The 19,034-nt window shown below is 35.6% G+C and overlaps 1 protein-coding gene across 3 annotated transcripts in view; it reads right to left on the reverse strand.

Annotated features, from left to right (window-relative positions):
• AGBL4 (AGBL carboxypeptidase 4) overlaps nucleotides 1-19,034 on the reverse strand; it is a 1,624,959-nt gene that overhangs the window by 1,384,623 nt on the left and 221,302 nt on the right. The gene's annotated exons all lie outside the window — the stretch shown is intronic.

A 19,034-nucleotide genomic window follows, 5' to 3' on the forward strand; every position in this document is an offset into this window, starting at 1 on the left:
TGAAATTAAATAATTAGAAAATAGACAATGAAGGTTCAGTTGTACTTACTTTATGGAATGTGGAGAAAATGTTATTTTACTGCTTAAGAAAGAAAACAACAAAAACAGCATCAAAGGTCTCCTTAAAGACTTAAGCAACATAAATGCCAAAAATAATGGTTGGCTCAACAAAATAAGTACTCAACAAAATAAGTAGTGTTGGTACTAGTAAATAGTTACCTTGATACTTTTTATAGTAATATAAAATTATTCACTGCCAAAACACTTAATTTACTCCACTAATACATGCATTTAAATTTCTCTAGTTACATGTGCTTAGTATAATTTAAAATCTGAATCTTGTGAGCTTATTTTTACAAATAAATCTTAATATTTCATTTTTATAATTTCATGGTCTAGTTTGATTGTTGAATAATGCAATTGCAGGCCAAATGCTTCTGTATGAGACATCTATTCATCTGCTAACTGATATATTTAATGTTTAAGTTCTTTTTATTTAACTTCTGATTACTTCCTTGATGTGGTTTAGACTGATAATTCAATATTGACATTTTGAATGCAACCAAAGAACATTTTATATGTCAATTACAATATTATATTCAAAGGTCTTTACACTAAACATTTATCATTTCATTTTATAAACTCAGGAACCATTTTACTTTATTTCAAAGATTTCTAGCTTTTTTTGTAAATTAAATGTTAATCTCACACAGAAAATGTCAACAGATATTTAAATGTTTGGTTGCAGATAAAATGATCATTCATATTAATCCTTCAAAATCATAGCAACTTATCTTTAGTAGCTAAGAAAATAAGAATGTTAAAAACATAGTTTGAAAATAGAGAAATCTCTAGTATGTCATGGACTCTCCCTTAGCCTATGGTTAAAAAAAAAATGGTTCTATGAAACAATGAATTTAGATTCTCAGAAAGCGTATAAAATGAATTACTCTATCAGTGGTGCAGCATGTGCATTGCAAATGTCTAACTAAAGCTAATTTTCATTAAAAGCACCCTTTGACCACATAGAAGCATTAAAATATATGACTTCCTTTGTCACTCTAATAATTAGCCCTGCTTCATGATGGGAAAATAAAAAGTGATCAGAACCTATAGAAACTACAGTTGTAAATCATATAGAGAAATCCACAGACTCAGCTTTGGGAAACTTTCTGAAATACATAAGTCTCAGAATTGCAGAACAGTAGTTGAAACCCTCCCAAAAACATCCTGTGCCTGAAATCAACAACGCCTACCTGATGCACTTAATTAATGCATATAGTCCAAGACTCCATGAATACCCATGTTTGGAAAGACAATCTTAGCACCAAGGCCAGGTCCACACAAAAGTCATTCTAGGGACTACTCCTAACTCACCAATTTTTATATCTCAAACACTGGAAATTCATACTGAAAGTAATAGTAAAACCATAATAAATACAGTGTGAAACAAAATCATTCAGACTTAAGTCATTTCTATTACCTTTTTACTAGGGAATTTTAAGTGATGGGTAAGAAGGAGATTAGCAAAAAAACTAATGTTTAGCAAGACTATAACACACAAAACCTAAGTAAACTCCTTTATACATACTACTTAATTTGAAGAGTAATTGAATCTAATACACAATGAAATTAAATAATCTGAAACATATGTTTCAGATTAATCTCATAAAGCTGAATAAAACAATGGCTCCAAAAGGATAAACAAGTTTTTAATCAAAGTTTTTCTATTTGACTACCTATAAATACAAACTTATACTAGAATAATGGTGGGTACATACTACATATATAATAAATATTTTCAAATAAGTGTGTGGGGATACTTTAGATTTACATAGAACATGCCTTAGTCTCTTCTCATAGGAGATCATAGAAAGTTTCACTTCTTTGCAGCAAATATTACCGAACCTTATGCAAGATACTGTAAAGTATGAGGGTATAGAGGATGAGGAGAGTGTAAGAGATATGATTACTATCTTTAAGAAAACTATAATATAACAAGGAAGACATGAGTATAAACAAGTAACAAAAGAAGAAAACACGGAATGACATACATGTAAAATGCTGAGAGACAATTTTTGTAGTATAACTCAACACACACAAAACAGATAATCATGTCAAAAAAATGGGCAGAAGACATGAACACACACTTCTCCAATGAAGACATACAAATGGCTATCAGACACATGAAAAAATGTTCATCACTAGCCCTCAGGGAGATTCAAATTAAAACCACATTGAGATACCACTTTACACCAGTTAGAATGGCCAGAATTAGCAAGCCAGCAAACAACATGTGTTGGAGAGGGTGTGGAGATGGGGGAACCCTCTTACATACACTGTTGGTGGGAATGCAAGTTGGTGCAGCCACTTTAGACAACAGTGTGGAGATTCCTTAAGAAATTAAAAATAGAGCTTCCCTATGGCCCTGCCATTGCACTACTGGGTATTTACCCCAAAGATACAGATGTCATGAAAAGAAGGGCCATCTGTACGCCAATGTTTATAGCAGCAATGGCCACGGTAGCCAAACTGTGGAAGGAACCAAGATGCCCTTCAATGGATGAATGAATAAGGAATATGTGGAATATTATGCCTCCATCAGAAAGGATGAATACCCAACTTTTGTAGCAACATGGATGGGACTGGAAGAGATTATGCTGAGTGAAATCAGTCAAGCAGAGAGAGTCAATTATCATATGGTTTCACTTATTTGTGGAGTATAACAAATAGCATGGAGGACATGGGGAGTTAGAGAGGAGAAGGGAGTTGAGGTAAATTGTAAGGAGATGAACCATGAGAGACTATGGACTCCGAAAAACAATATGAGGGTTTTAAAGGGGCGGGGGGAGGTTGGGGGAGCCAGGTGGTGGGTATTATGGAGGACATGTATTACATGGAGCACTGGATGTGGTGCCTAACAATGAATTCTGTTACACTGAAAAGAAATGAATAATTAAAAAAAAAAAAACATGAGCTTTGGAATCAGATAATAGATTTCAAACTTTCTACTTTGCCTCTCCTGTTTCATTAAGGATTTCTAACTCATCACCTAGATTATGGAAGTATAAATAACATTCTCCATTCCCCTTCAAAGATATTTTTGGTTTGTTTGTTTATTTATTTATTTATTTATTTGACAGCCAGAAATCACAAGTAGGCAGAAAGGCAGGCGGGGGGGGGGGGGGGAGAAGAAGGCTACCCGCTGAGCAGAGAGCCCAATGTGGGGCTCGAACCCAGGACCTGGGATCATGATCCGAGTTGAAGGCAGAGGCTTTAACCCACTGAGTCATGCCGGCTCCCCAATTTTTGGTATTTTAATTTATAAGACACTTAAGTACATTAAGTGCTTTTTCATATTAATTAAACAGAGCTTTGTAAGAATTTGAAATCCTACTCCTAAGTCTACTGCTTGCCACCTATATATGATCTTGGGAAACTTATTCTACTTCTGTGAACTGCAGTTTCCTCCCTTCTAAAATTGGTGTAAAAATGATGATGATGATAATCTTAACATTTGCTACAAAATGTCACTGACATAATAAAATGAGATAAAGAACCTGAAATGCCTTTAAAACATACAAATATGAGTAATTGCTGTAATTATTATGGCCAGGTTTCAAGAATTGTACTATCATTTTTAAAATTTTTTTAAAATTAACATATAATGTATTATTTGCCCCAGGAGTACAGGTCTGTGAATAATCAGGCTTACACATTTCACAGCACTCACCATAGCACATACCCTCCCCAATGTCCATAAACCAGCCACCCCAACCCTACCCCCAAACCCCCAGCAGCTCTCAGTTTATTTCGTGAGATTGAGTCTCTTATGGTTTGTCAATTAACCCAGTTTTTCTAATCTCCTGTCAACTAAAAGATTTGATAGATGTGATTATTTCCAATATTATATTTGCTTTAATGTTGCTTTTGATGAACCATAGATACTGCTACTTAAAAGACGTTGAAGAATGTAATAGTGTTGACTGCCTATTCTAAGATGTATGGCTTAAATTCACATTAGATAATTGCACCTTTAGACTGTTCTTCAACTACTTCATATTGCTAATCTCTAAAAATACTGTGTTGATAAGCCTTACATAGTTAAGAGTTTTTCTAATTAACAGTTAGAATTTGGCAATTTACTTCTCACAAAACATACTCCAAATCTGAAACCATAGCAGTCTTTTATATTAAAGAATAATTTTAAAAGCATTCTCTGTTCTCTTATGAAAAACTGTCAATGTGTTAGTATAAGTCATTCTCTATAGTACACAATGAATAAGATTGACAAGGAAGAACAATAAGTAAATTAAAATTATTTACTTAAGTATATTTAATGTTTATTATGAAGTATAATTTTACCCATATGCAAGTAATTCACACCATAACAGTCTAGATTCATGACAAGAAAAAATATATATTTAATTCACTATATTCATTATTTTAAAAACCACTAATAGTTTCATTAAATTACCAAAGACTGAACTTACTGAGTGATTCATAAAATTGGATTCCACCTTATTCATTAATTGCAGTGTTGGACTAACTAGAGTAACTCTTTTGTCTGCATGCATGGAGACAACATAATTGTTATTTTGATTTCCTATTATTATGCATCATGGATAATGAATTCTTTTAGGGGAAAAGGATAAATAATTTGCATTTTCATGAATCAACAAGGATTTGTATTCCTGTAAAGATTGGAATCTATCAATACATTCTGCAAATAAATTAAGCAATTTGAAAATCAGTTTTCACACTTTACATTTGCTTTTAGGATGATGAAGTCAACCCTTAAATTAATGTATACATAGCAGCATATCAAACTATAACAAAGCCCTGTGGTTTAAAACAATAGCATCTATTATTTCCTGCAATTTCATGGGTTGGGCAGTGGTTCACCTGGACTCACTCGTGATGAATATGAATCTAGAGTAAAAGAAATTTGTACTAGAGATATAAATCAGCATGTAGATAATATTTAAAGCCAAGTTATCTGATGAGATAAGCAAAGGGAGTAACTGTAGATAGAAAAGGTTCAGAACCTTTCTCTAAAACATTCCAGTTTTTAGAATGTAAAGAAATGAGGTGTAACCAATCAATGTACAGAAGTGACCACAGCGATTGGAGTGGGGGGGGGAGGCATGGACTAGGGAGTTGGTATGTATCTTTTTTTTTTTTAAGATTTTATTTATTTATCGGGGGGGGGGGGTAGAGAGCAAGCACAGGCAGACAGCATGGCAGGCAGAGGCAGAGGGAGAAGCAGGCTCCCTGCCGAGCAAGGAGCCCGATGTGGGACTCGATCCCAGGACGCTGGGATCATGACCTGAGCGGAAGGCAGCTGCTTAACCAACTGAGCCACCCAGAGGTCCCTGATATGTATCTTTGAAGATAGAAAAAGAAATGTCTAAGAGGAAAGAATGGGAATAATACAAATGGGTCAAATCCTACCAACAGAACCATGAGAATGTAAAATGAGATCTGACATTAAACAATTTGGAAGTCATCAATGACCTTAAGAAGGGAAATTTGGAGGGAGAGTCATGATTCATGAAAGCCTGCCTGAATGAGCTAGGACTAGAGGCAAACAACTCTTTCTTTCTTTCTTTCTTTCTTTCTTTCTTTCTTTCTTTCTTTCTTTCTTTCTTTTTTCCTTTGGGAACAGAGAAAAGAATTAGTCATTGATAGGGTGGTGGGAGAAAGTGCAGGGTTTGGTTTTTTTTTTTTAAGTTTTTATTTAAATTCCAGTTAATTAACATAAAATGTAATATTAGTTTCAGGTATACAATTTAGTGACTCAGCAATTCCATACAACACTTAGTGGTCATCATGACAAATGCCCTCCTTAATCCCTATTACCTATTTAACCATTCCCTCCACCTACCTCCACTCTGGTAAATATCAGTTTATTCTCTCGTTAAGAGTCTGTTTCTTGAAACAAGTTGCTGTGGCTGATATCGAAGAGATTACTGCCTATGTTCTCCTCTAGGATTCTGATGGATTCCTCTCTCACACTGAGGTCTTTTATCCATTTTGAGTTTATCTTTGTGTATGGCGTAAGAGAATGGTCGAGTTTCATTCTTCTACATATAGCAGCCCAGTTTTCCCAGCACCATTTATTGAAGAGACTGTCTTTTTTCCACTGTATATTTTTTCTGTTTTGTCGAAGATTAATTGACCATAGAGTTGAGGGTCCATATCTGGGCTCTCTACTCTGTTCCACTGGTCTGTGTGTCTGTTTTTATGCCAGTACCATGCTGTCTTGGTGATCACAGCTTTGTAATAAAGCTTGAAATCAGGTAACGTGATGCCCCCTGTTTTATTTTTGTTTTTCAACATTTCCTTAGTGATTTGGAGTCTCTTCTGATTCTATACAAATTTTAGGATTATTTTCTCCAGCTCTTTGAAGAATACTGGTGGAATTTTGATCGGAATAGCATTAAAAGTATAGATTGCTCTAGGCAGTATAGACATTTTAACAATGTTTATTCTTCTGATCCAAGAGCATGGAATGGTCTTCCATCTTTTCGTGTCTTCTTCAATTTCTTTCATGAGTGTTCTGTAGTTCCTCGAGTACAGATCCTTTACCTCTTTGGTTAGGTTTATTCCCAGGTATCTTATGGTTCTTGGTGCTATAGTAAATGGAATCAATTCTCTAATTTCCCTTTCTGTATTTTCATTGTTAGTGTATAAGAAAGCCACTGATTTCTGTACATTGACTTTGTATCCTGCCACGTTCCTGAATTGATGTATGAGTTCGAGTAGTTTGGGGGTGGAGTCTTTTGGGTTTTCCATATAAAGAATCATGTCATCTGCAAAGAGGGAGAGTTTGACTTCTTCATTACCAATTTGGATACCTTTTATTTCTCTTTGTTGTCTGATTGCTGTTGCTAGGACTTCTAATACTATGTTGAACAATAGTGGTGAGAGTGGACATCCTTGTCGTGTTCCTGATCTCAACGGGAAGGATGCAAGCTTTTTCCCATTGAGGATGATATTTGCTGTGGGTCTTTCATAGATAGATTTGATGAAGTTCAGGATATTCATTCTCTCTCTCTCTCTCTCTTTCCCTATGATCATTTATTTTGTTTCTTAAATTTCAACATGAGTGAAATCATACGGGACTTGTCTTTTTCTGACTTACTTAGTTTAGAATTATACTCTCTAGTTCAATCCACATTGTGAAAATGTTAACATTTCCTTCTTTCCTTTGGCTGAATAACATTCTATATACCACATCTTCTTTATCCATTCATCAGTCAATGGACACTTGGGCTGCTTCCATAATCTGGCTATTATATATATAATGTTGCTATAAACATAGGAGTGTGTATATCCCTTTGAATTATGTGATTTTGTGTTCTTTGTGTAAATAACCAATACTGTGATTCTGGATCCTACAGTAGCTCTATTTTTAACTTTATGAGGAGTTTCTTTTTACCACAGTGGCTGCACCACTTTTTGAGGAGTTTCTTTTTACCACAGTGGCTGCACTGCTCTGCACTCCCACCAACAGTGCATGAGGATTCCTATTTCTCAATATCCTCACCAAAACTTGTTGTTCCTTGTACTACTGATTTTAGTCATTCCAAACGGTATGAGGTGCTATTTCATTGTGGTTTTTATTTGCACTTCCGTGATGATGACTGATACTGAACATCTTTACATGCATGTTGCCATCTGTATGTCTTCTTTGGAGAAATGTCTTTTCATGTCTTCTCATTGTTTAATAGGGTTATTTGTTTTTTGGGTGTTGATTTATAACCCTTTTGGATACTAACCCTTTATCAGATATGCAATTTGCAACTATCTTCTCTATTGTATACAAATGTCAGTTTTGTTTGTTTACTTCCTATCCAGAAAAAACTTGCTATGGCTGATGTCATTAAGTTATGCCTGTGCATTATTCCAGGATTTTTGTTGCTTCAGGTCTCATGTTTAGGTCTTTAAGCCACTTGGAATTTATTTCTGTGCAATGTGTAAGAAAGTAATCGTTTCATTCTTCGCACGTTGCTGTCAAGTTTTCCCAACACTATCTGTTGAAGAGGCTATCTCTTTCCCATTGAACATTTCCTGCTTTGTCAAAGATTAATTGACCATATAACTGTGGGCTCATTTCTGGGTTTTCTATTCTGTTTCATTGATCTTTTTGTCTATGTCAGTGCCATTTCTGATCACCACAGCTGTGTAATATAACCCTGAAGTCTGGAATTGTGATTCTTCCAGCTTGTTTTCCAAGATTGCCTTGACTATTCCTAATCTTTTGGGGTTCCATATAAATTCTAGAATTGATTGTTCTAGTACAATGAAAAATGCTATTATATTTTGATAGGGGTTGCATTAAATGTATAGATTGCTTTGGGTAGTACAGACATTGTCACAATATTTGTTCTTCTAATCCATGAGCATTTCTTTGAGTCATCTTCAACATCTTTCAAAAGTGTTTTAAAGTTTTCACAATATAGTCTCTCAACTATTTGGTTAGGCTTATTCCTAGATATCTTATAAATTTTGGTGCATTAGTAAATATGGTTGTTTTGGGGGGATTTTGAGGGAGTCTTTGTTTTGGGGTTTTTGTTTTGTTTTGGGGTTTTTGTTTTGTTTTGTTTTTGTTAGAGAATAGGGGCAGGGGAGAGGGAAAAGAAGGGCCCACCCACAGCACAGAGCCTAATGTGGGGCTCAATCTCACAACCCTGAGATCATGACCTGAGCTGAAATCAAGAGTCCAATGCTTAACTGAGCTACCCAGGCACCCCTAAATGGGATATTTTCTTAATTTCTCTTTCTGCTACTTCATTATTGATGAAAGAAATGCAACAGATTTCTGTACACTGGTTTTGTATCCTGGGACTTCACTAAATTTGTTTATCAGTTCTAGCACTTTTTTGATGGAGTCTTTTCGAGTTTTCTATATAGAATACATGTCATCTGCAAATAGTGAAAGTTTTACTCCTTCCTTACCAATCTGGATGCCTGTTATTTTATTTGTTGTTTGATTACATGAGTAAGATTACTTTTTTTAAAAAATTAATTTATTTATTTTCAGCATAACAGTATTCATTATTTTTTCACCACACCCAGTGCTCCATGCAATACGTGCCCTCTATAATACCCACCACCTGGTACCCCAGCCTCCCACCCACCCGCCACTTCAAACCCCTCAGATTGTTTTTAGAGTCCATAGTCTCTCATGATTCACCTCCCCTTCCAATTTACCCCAACTCCCTTCTAACTCCCCATGTCCTCCATATCTTCTGCCCATTTTTTGATATGATTGCCTGTTTTGTGTGTGTTGAGTTTGAGGAGTTCTTTATAGATCTTGGATATCAACCTTTTGTCTGTACTGTAATTTGAAAATAAATTCTCCCATTCTGTGGGTTGCCTCTTTGTTTTCTTGACTGTTTCCTTTGCTGTGCAGAAGCTTTGGATTTTGATGAAGTCCCAAAAGTTCCTTTTCGCTTTTGTTTCCTTTGCCTTTAGAGACATATCTTGAAAGAAGTTGCTGTGGCTGATAGCGAAGAGATTACTGCCTATGTTCTCCTCTAGGATTCTGATGGATTCCTCTCTCACACTGAGGTCTTTTATCCATTTTGAGTTTATCTTTGTGTACGGTGTAAGAGAATGGTCGAGTTTCATTCTTCTACATATAGCTGCCCAGTTATCCCAGCACCATTTATTGAAGAGACTGTCTTTTTTCCACTGTATATTTTTTCCTGTTTTGTTGAAGATTAATTGACCATAGAGTTGAGGGTCCATATCTGGGCTCTCTACTCTGTTCCACTGGTCTATGTGTCTGTTTTTATGCCAGTACCATGCTGTCTTGGTGATCACAGCTTTGTAATAAAGCTTGAAATAAGGTAACGTGATGCCCCCAGTTTTATTTTTGTTTTTCAACATTTCCTTAGCGATTCGGGGTCTCTTCTGATTCCATACAAATTTTAGGATTATTTTCTCCAGCTCTTTGAAGAATACTGGTGGAATTTTGATCGGAATGGCATTAAAAGTATAGATTGCTCTAGGCAGCATAATACTATGTTGAATAAAGGTGGTGACAGTGAACATCCTTGCCTTATTCCTGTCCTCAGGGGAAAAGCTCTCAGATTTTCCCCATTGAGGATGATACTAGCTGTTGGCTTTTCATATACCACCTTATTATACTGAGGTATATTCCCTCTGAAACCTACTTTGTTGAGGGTTTTTATCATGAATCGATGTTGTACATTGTCAAATGCTTTTTCTGCACCTACTGAAATGATCATATGATTCTTATCCTTTCTGTTATTAATGTGATGTATCACATTGCTTGATTTACAAGTACTGATCCACTTGACTGTGGTGAATGACATGCTTAATGTATTATTGTATATGGATTGCTAGTATTTTGTTGAGAATTTTTGTATGTATGTTCATCAGAAATATTGGCCTATAGTTCTCCTCTTTTGTGGTGTCTTTATCTGGTTTTAGTAACAGGGAAATGTTGAAATCACAGAATGAATTTGGAAGTTTTCTTTCCTTTTCTATTTTTTGGAATAGTTTGAGAAGAATAGGTATTAATGTTTCTTTAAATGTTTGGTAGAATGCACCTGTGAAGCCATCTGGTCCTGGACTTTTGTTTGTTGGAAGTTTTTTATTACTGACTGAATTTCACTGCGGATAATCTATTTGTTCAAATGTTCTATTTCCTCCTGACTCACTTTCTAGGAATATATCCATTTCTTCTAGGTTGTCCAATTTGTTGGCATACTGTTTTTATAATGTTCTCTTATAATTAATTTGTATTTCTGTGGTGTTCATTGTTATTTCCCCTCTCTCATTTGTGCTTTTATTTATTTGAGTCCTTTCTCTTTTTTCCTTGATAATTCTGGATAGAGGTTAATAAATTTTGTTGATTTTTTTCAAAGAACCAGCTCCTGGTTTCATTGATCTATTCTATTGTTTTTTTCAGTTTCTATATCATTTATTTCTGCTCTAATATTTATCATTTCCATAAAACCTTGCTGGTTTTATGTTTTGTTTGTTATTTTCCTCACTCCTTTAGGTAGAAGATTAAGTTGTTTATCTGAGATTTTTCTTCCTTCTTGAGGTAGGACTGTATTGCTATAAACTTCTCCTTTAGAACCACTCTCACTGCCTCTCAGAGGTTTTGGACCATTGTATTTTCATTTTCATTTATTTCCATGCACTTTTTAAATTTCTTCTTTTATTATTTAGTTGACCCATTCATTGTTTAGGACCATGTTATTTAACCTCCATATAGTGGTGGTCTTTCTAGACTTTTTTCTTGTGATTGACTTCTAGTTGTTTCACAGTATTGAGATCAGAAAATGGACATGGTATCACTTCAATCTACCTGAATTTGTTTAGGCTTCTTCTTTTTTTCCTTAATTTAATTTAATTTAATTGTTTTTTCAGTGTTCCAAAATCCATTGTTTCTGCACCACATCCAGTGTTCCATACAATATGTGCCCTCCATAATACCCACCAGCAGGCTCACCACACCTCCCACCCCGCCCCCCAAAACCCGCAGTTTGTTTCTCAGAGTCCACAGTCTCTCATGGTTCATCTTCCTCTCTGATTTCCCCCAACTCATTCTCCTCTCCATCTCCCAATGTTTTCTGTGTTATTTCTTATGCTCCACAAGTAAGTGAAACCATATGATAATTGACTCTCTCTGCTTGGCTTATTTCACTCAGCATAATCTCCTGTAGTCCCATCCATGTTGATACAAAAGTTGGGTATTCATCCTTTCTGATGGAGGCATAATATTCCATTGTATATATGGACAATGTCTTCTTTATCCATTCAGCTATTGAAGGGCATCTTGGTTCCTTCCACAGTTTGGAGACTGTGGCCATTGCTGCTATGAACATTAGGGCCCACATGCCTCTTCTTTTCACTATATCCGTATCTTTGGGGTAAATACCCAGTAGTGTAATTGCAGGGTCATAGAGTAGGTCTATTTTTAATTTCTTAAGGAATCTCCACATAGTTTTCCAAAGTGGCTGCACCAACTTGCATTCCCATTAACAGTACAAGAGGGCTCCCCTTTCTCCACATCCTCTCCAACACTTGTTGGAAGAGCATTCCACGCTCATGGATTGGAAAAATAAACATTGTTAAAATGTTTATACTGCCTAGAGGCATCTATACTTTCAATGCCATCTCAATCAAAATTCACCAGCATTTTTCAAAGAGCTGGAACAATTAATTCTAAAATTTGTATGGAACCAGAAATGATCTCAAATTGCTAAGGAAATGTTGAAAAAAAAAAAAAAACTGGGGGCATCACGTTGCCTAATTTCAAGCTTTACTAGAAAGCTGTGATCACCAAGACATCATGGTACTGGCACAAAAACAGACACAGAGACTGGTGGAACAGACTAGACAGCCCAGATATGGACCCACAACCCTATGGTCAAATAATCTGCGACAAAGCAGGAAAAAATATACAGTGGAAAAAAGATAGCCTCTTCAATAAAAGATGCTGGGAAAACTGGACAGCTATGTGTAGAAGAATGAAACTCGACCATTCTCTTACACTATACACAAAGACAAACTCGAAATGGATAAAAGACCTCAATGTGAGACAGGAATCTATCAAAATCCAAGAGAAGAACATAGGCAGTAATCTCTTCAACATGGGCCACAGTAACTTCTTTCAAGACATGTCTCCAAAGGCAAAGGAAACAAAAGCAAAAAGGAACTTTTGGGACTTCATCAAGATCAAAAGCTTCTGCACAGCAAAGGAAACAGTCAAGAAAACAAAGAGGCAACCCACGGAATGGGAGAAGATATTCACAAATGACATTATACACAAAAGGCTACTGTCCAAGATCTATAAAGAACTCCTCAAACTCAACACACACAAAACAGATAATCACATCAAAAAATGGACAGAAGACATGGACAGACACTTCTCCAAAGAAGACATAGAAATAGCTAACAGACGCATGAAAAAAATGTTCATCATCATTAGCCATCAAGGAGACTCAGATCAAAACCACATTGGATTAAAAAAAAAAAAAACACATTGAGATACCACCTTACACCAGTTATGGCCAAAATTAACAAGGCAGTAGGCTTGTTTTTTGACCTAGTATTTGATCTGTTCTGGAGAATGTCCCATGTCCCCTTAAAAAGAACATGTCTTGGGACGCCTGGGTGGCTCAGTTGGTTGGACGACTGCCTTTGGCTCAGGTCATGGTCCCGGAGTCCCGGGATCGAGTCCCACATCGGGCTCCCAGCTCCATGGGGAGTCTGCTTCGCTCTCTGACCTTCTCCTCGCTCATGCTCTCTCTCACTGTCTCTCTCTCAAATAAATAAATAAAATCTTTAAAAAAAAAAAAGAACATGTCTTCTGCTATTTTAGGATGGAATATTTTGAATATATACATTAAATCTGTCTGATTGACTGTATCATTCAAAGCCATTGTTTCCTTATTGATTTTCTGTTTAGATGATCTGTCAATTAATGTAAGTGAGGTGTTAAAGTACCCTATTATAATTGCATTATGTCAATTAGTTCTTTGATGTTTATTACCTATTTTATGTATCTGGGTGCTCCAATGTTAGGTGCATAAATTCTGACAACAGCTTTATCTTCTTTTTTGGATTGTCCTCTTCATTATTATATAGTGTCCTTCTTTATTTCTTGTTAGTCTTTGTTTTACAGTCTGTTTATCCAATGTAAGTATTGCTACTCTAGCTTTCTTCTGATATGCATTTGCATGATAAATGTTTCTCAATCCCCTCACTTTCAATCTGCATGTATATTTAGGTCTAAAATGAATCTCCTGTAGTCCGTATATAGATGGGTTGTCTTTTTTTATCCATTCTCTCACCCTATGTCTGCAAAATGCAGTTTTTTAAAAATAGGGAAGATCTAAGCATATTGCCATCCTGATGGCAATGATACAGTATAGAAAAAGATAACAATATTGAAGATAAAGGGAAGAATTGCTGCAGTCATATCCTTGAGTAAGTGAGAGGAAATGGGAGGTAATGTACAAGTAGAAAGGTTAACCTCAGATAAGACAAGAAACCATTTCTCTAGTATGAGAAGGCTAGAAAAAGTATGTAAGGGCAGAGAGTCAGGTCAGTGGGTGAATATAGTAGTGGAGCTTACAGAAATACTCTTCCAATTACTTCTATTTTTTCTATTTATTGATTATATATTACCTATCAGCCACTGTGCTAGGCCAAAGGAACACAAAGACAATTTATAATGGTCCCAGCCTCAAGGCAATTACTCTTACTTGAGTAAGAGTAGATGGGGGTGCCTGTAAACTCAGATAGGGGAAGACAGGAGGAGTACCAGGTTAGAGATCACTACACCTGGGGCACACTGAATTCGTGGTACCTCTCAGACAATCTCCTTCATAATTTTGCAGAAAGCTGAGTTTAGTTATAATTATATATGGTCAATATCATTACAACCCACCAACTCCTTCTCTTAGTATTAAAAATAAAAAATAGTGTAGACATATATATGTGTCATTCCTTCCATATTTCTGCTCTGCCCAGTGGGACTCAAAATTTGAGCAATGAATTATTAGTTTAACAACATCACTCACTTGCACAGGACGACTTACTATTCCCAAATAATTATACATATTAGTAGAAAAATATGCTAAAGATATCAGAAAATGTCCTGACATGGTAGGAGCTAATTTATGTTTGTGACATCATGGTATACAGATAATTTGCACATGGAGATGATTCAAATTAGCAGTGTATAGAAGATTGGTAAGTTATGAAATTTCCTTGTATATTATGGTAATTTACCTCCACAATATTTCATTATTATTGATTCTGAGGTTCTCAATAGCTTCTGAAAAAAAAAATGCAGTGAAAACATATGGCTCTTTCTCTGTTTCCTTTCAAAAATAAAAAATACTAAATCAAAATTAAAATGGAAAAATCTGAACCTAGTAGGAAATTAAGCATTTGGAGACAATCAGTGTAAATACAAAAAGTTATGTGTTGGCAACAGAACAATACTATTGAACACTACATTTTTTTCTTGCAATAGGTTTTCAGCTGCACAAGAAGGATACTAAGAATTCTTTCCTAGTAATATCCAGTGACACTCTTAAAACACCAAAAATGATGTTTTAGAGAGCACCAGTACTGTCAAATGCAGCCTCTATGCAGATTTGGTAAAACTACTGTAGCAGAATTCTGAAATTTCATGTCCATAAACCAAAGTACAGAAAGAGCTTTTTCCCTTTTCCCCAAATATTCCATAATACCTAACTACTCTAATCAGATAGATTGTCAAATCCAAATGAAGTCATATAGTAAATGTAAAATTAATACCATCTTGAATTCCTCGTATGTGACACAGAAAAAACCATGAAAAGAAATGGTCACAAACTTGACAGAAGGCAATGAACAATCAGCCTTATCTATCTTAAGTGACTGATATTATAAAGTTATAGTGAAATCCCTCTGCCTTTATTTAAGAATAATAGAAAAGTTGCTGTAAAAACCCACTGATTTCTCAAATTCAGGTCTATCAAGTAGATTAGATCTCCAATTATACCTTCCCAACCATGTTAATTATTATTTCCAAGTGACTACCTCAATTCCCATAAATAATTTTTTTCAAAACCAACAATAACTATCATTCAATATAGAATCAATTTTGTTCCAAATTCTTTACATATGCTGTATCATTTAATCTTTACCAGGTTCCTACCTATAAGGTGTAAATTTTCCTTCCAGATAAGGAAATCGAGGCTCAGGTAAAATAACTTGCACAAAACTATCTGTGCAACCAGTAAGTAGCAGATACATAATTTGAACTCAAGTCTGACTGACTCCAGAGCTCCTTCCATTTTATAATTCAATACTCTGTATAAGATTCTATTTCAAGTCCATCAGGGAATTTAAAAGAGAAGTTAAAAATAATTCATGCCAAAATAAAAATAAAAATAAATAATAATTTATGCCATTAAAGATCTTACTACATTCTAGAAAAAAGCAGCTAAACTACAAATACAAACTGAAAGGGTAGAGGACTGATTAAAAAAGGTAAATTTAGAAGTTACTATAATAGTTCTGGCAGCCTGAACTAAGACAATCACAGTAGGGAAAGAAAAGGCAGGAAACTATGAAACATAAATAATTTGTCAAAACACAAGAGTTAGCTAAAAGCAAAGGTAAATTAGAATCCAGAGCTGTCTGAATCCAGAATATGTGTTCTTTGCCTTCTACCACATTGCCTTCACCATGAAATACATCATAGTGCTGGGCACAAAAGTACATGTTCAAAAAATATTTGTTGACTTTTTGTTGTGGTTGCTGCTAAGTATTTAAATCTTGTGCAGAAGCCATTGCTGTATGTAATTAATAGTTAATAAATATATGTTGAGTCAACAAAGGAAGGTTCAAAGAAGAAAATGAAACTCTTAAGAAAAATTGGCTCCGGGGCGCCTGGGTGGCTCAGTGGGTTAAGCCACTGCCTTCGGCTCAGGTCATGATCTCAGGGTCCTGGGATCGAGTCCCGCATCGGGCTCTCTGCTCAGCAGGGAGCCTGCTTCCTCCTCTCTCTCTCTCTGCCTGCCTCTCTGCCTACTTGTGATCTTGTGATCTCTCTCTGTCAAATAAATAAATAAAATCTTTAAAAAAAAAAATTGGCTCCTATAGACATAGACATTGAAGGAATAGACCCATTGTGCTGCTTCAATCACAATCATTCCCTCTTCTGTCATACTGCTAAAACACTCATAACTAACATTTGCTATATTCTGATTATTTGGGCACAGTAGTGCATCCAAGGTGGAACAGAAGGGAGAAATATCCATAGGAGTCCCTCTAAGCATGACTGCTAGCTACTAGCACCTACATTCCAAGGTTGTTAAAAACAAAAGCCATAAGGTTATATGCATGAACATGTACATTTGGAGACAGACATGTCATGACATGTTGATAATGATACACTAAATATCTGTACATGCATTGAAATAGATGCATTCATCAACATTTTTCCCACCTAAGGAACAATGACATGCAGGTGCAAGGCTAGGAAGAAGACAGTGCAAGATCATTCACAAATGACTCCACATAACCTAGAACATTGACAGTAGGAAAGAGGCACTGGGCTAAATGGTTATCCCAGGAATGCTGACATTAGGAAAACTATTGAAGTATCTGAGCATGCAACACTAAGGTGTTTTTAAAATTTATCACTTATGTTGTTACACAAACCATCTTTTCTCTTTCTCCTGGGTTTCCCTGATAAATATTAATTTTCTACCCTTAGACTAATTAATTTTCTATTCATTCATTTCACATTTACTGGAGAGCTACTATGTGCTAGATACTATACAAAGATACACTATAAGAAAGAGAGTCTAAGAGAAGTCTTTGTCCTCCAACAGCTGAAAATCTACATGTAAATAAATCATTATAGTGCAATGAGAAAAGTAGGTATACAAATTTCACAGATGAAATATATGGGAAAGAAGCTAGAACTATAAGATTTAATGGACCAAAAAAGTATATCATCTGTAAGAACCTTAAACAATAGCTATAGAAGTATCAGGCTAGGAGAGATCACAGAAGTCTAGAATGTTCCAACTCTGAGAAAACTATAATTAACTTCTATTAAACAAACAAACAAACAAACAAACAAACAAAGCAGGGCACCTGAGTGGCTTAGTCAGTTGTGTCTAACTCTTGATTTCCAGTCAGATTATGATCTCAGAGTCCTGGGATCAAGCCCTGCCTCAGGCTCCACTCTAAGCAGGGAATCTGCTTGAGACTCTCTTTTCCTCTTCCTCTGCCCCTCCCCCTGCTAGTGCTCTTGCACTCACCCACACTCTCTCCCTCCTTCTCTCTCTCAAATAAATAAATCTTAAAAAAACAAAAACAAAAACTACTATGGGCAAAGTAATTACCAACCACTGTGTCAGGCTCTGATGATACACAAATAAACCCTGGCCTCTGCCTATCTCAAGAAACCCATAACCCAGTGAAAAAGCTCATGACTACTCACTAGTAAGCAGAAGGCATTAAAACATAGTTGAATATACAGAAAAAAAATAAAACTGAAAAATTTTACTAGTATACAATGTCACATCACTAGGATAAGATTTAAAAGTACCTTTTGATTAAGACATACTCTCCTGTTATAAACTCTGGAGTACAATTTCATCAACTATACCACTGCAAAGGCATGTGCCAGCATCACATGACAAAATTGTCTACCCTTACTCCCTTCCATTCTCAGACCACACTTCCTGCACCACCCCTTGCCTATAGGTAAAAATAACCACTCCCTGCTTGGTAAATCTAACACACCCTACATAGATTCTACTCACTTGTACTTGATTGATTAATTTATTCATTCTCTTACTTGAACAAGTATTTTTGAGCACCCATTATGTACAAGACAGCATACTACATGCTAAGAATATGAAGCACTCAAAAATACAAACACAATCCTGTTTTCATGGAACTACATTGTAGAGGGGGAGACATAATAATCAAATTTAAAAATACGTATATAACAAACCTGGTGATATAAATGCTAAGAACAAAAATCAAATAGGGTAAGAGGGATGGGAGAGAATTAAAGAGAGGACTGGTTGTATAGCTAGCAAAACCTCCCTGATATTATAACATTTTTTATCAGAGACCTGAATGAAGTGAAACATGTACCATGTAAGTATCTTGGAGGAAGAGCATTCCAGGCAATAGAAGTGGAAAAGTCCTGAGGTAAAAGCATGCATAGTCTATTTAAAAAATAGTCAGATAAGAGATGATGGTGACTTGAATACTATCAGCCCCTACAGCTTTTTAGTGCAGATACCTGAATCTCTATCAGACTGTGAGCTCCTTGACAACATGAATCCAATCTTAGCTACCTCTGAGTCCCCAGTGCCTAAAAGAGAACTGAAGAGGTGGATATTAATAAATATTTGAGTAATTAATGAGTAAGGATCCACTCCTCTCCCTTGCTTGATTTACTCCCTTGTATTATTGATAAATACGTACTACATCCTTCATGGGGATTTAAGTTTTCC

This window comes from Mustela nivalis (assembly GCF_964662115.1).
Source record: "Mustela nivalis genome assembly, chromosome: 10".
Taxonomy (NCBI): Eukaryota; Metazoa; Chordata; class Mammalia; order Carnivora; family Mustelidae; genus Mustela; species Mustela nivalis.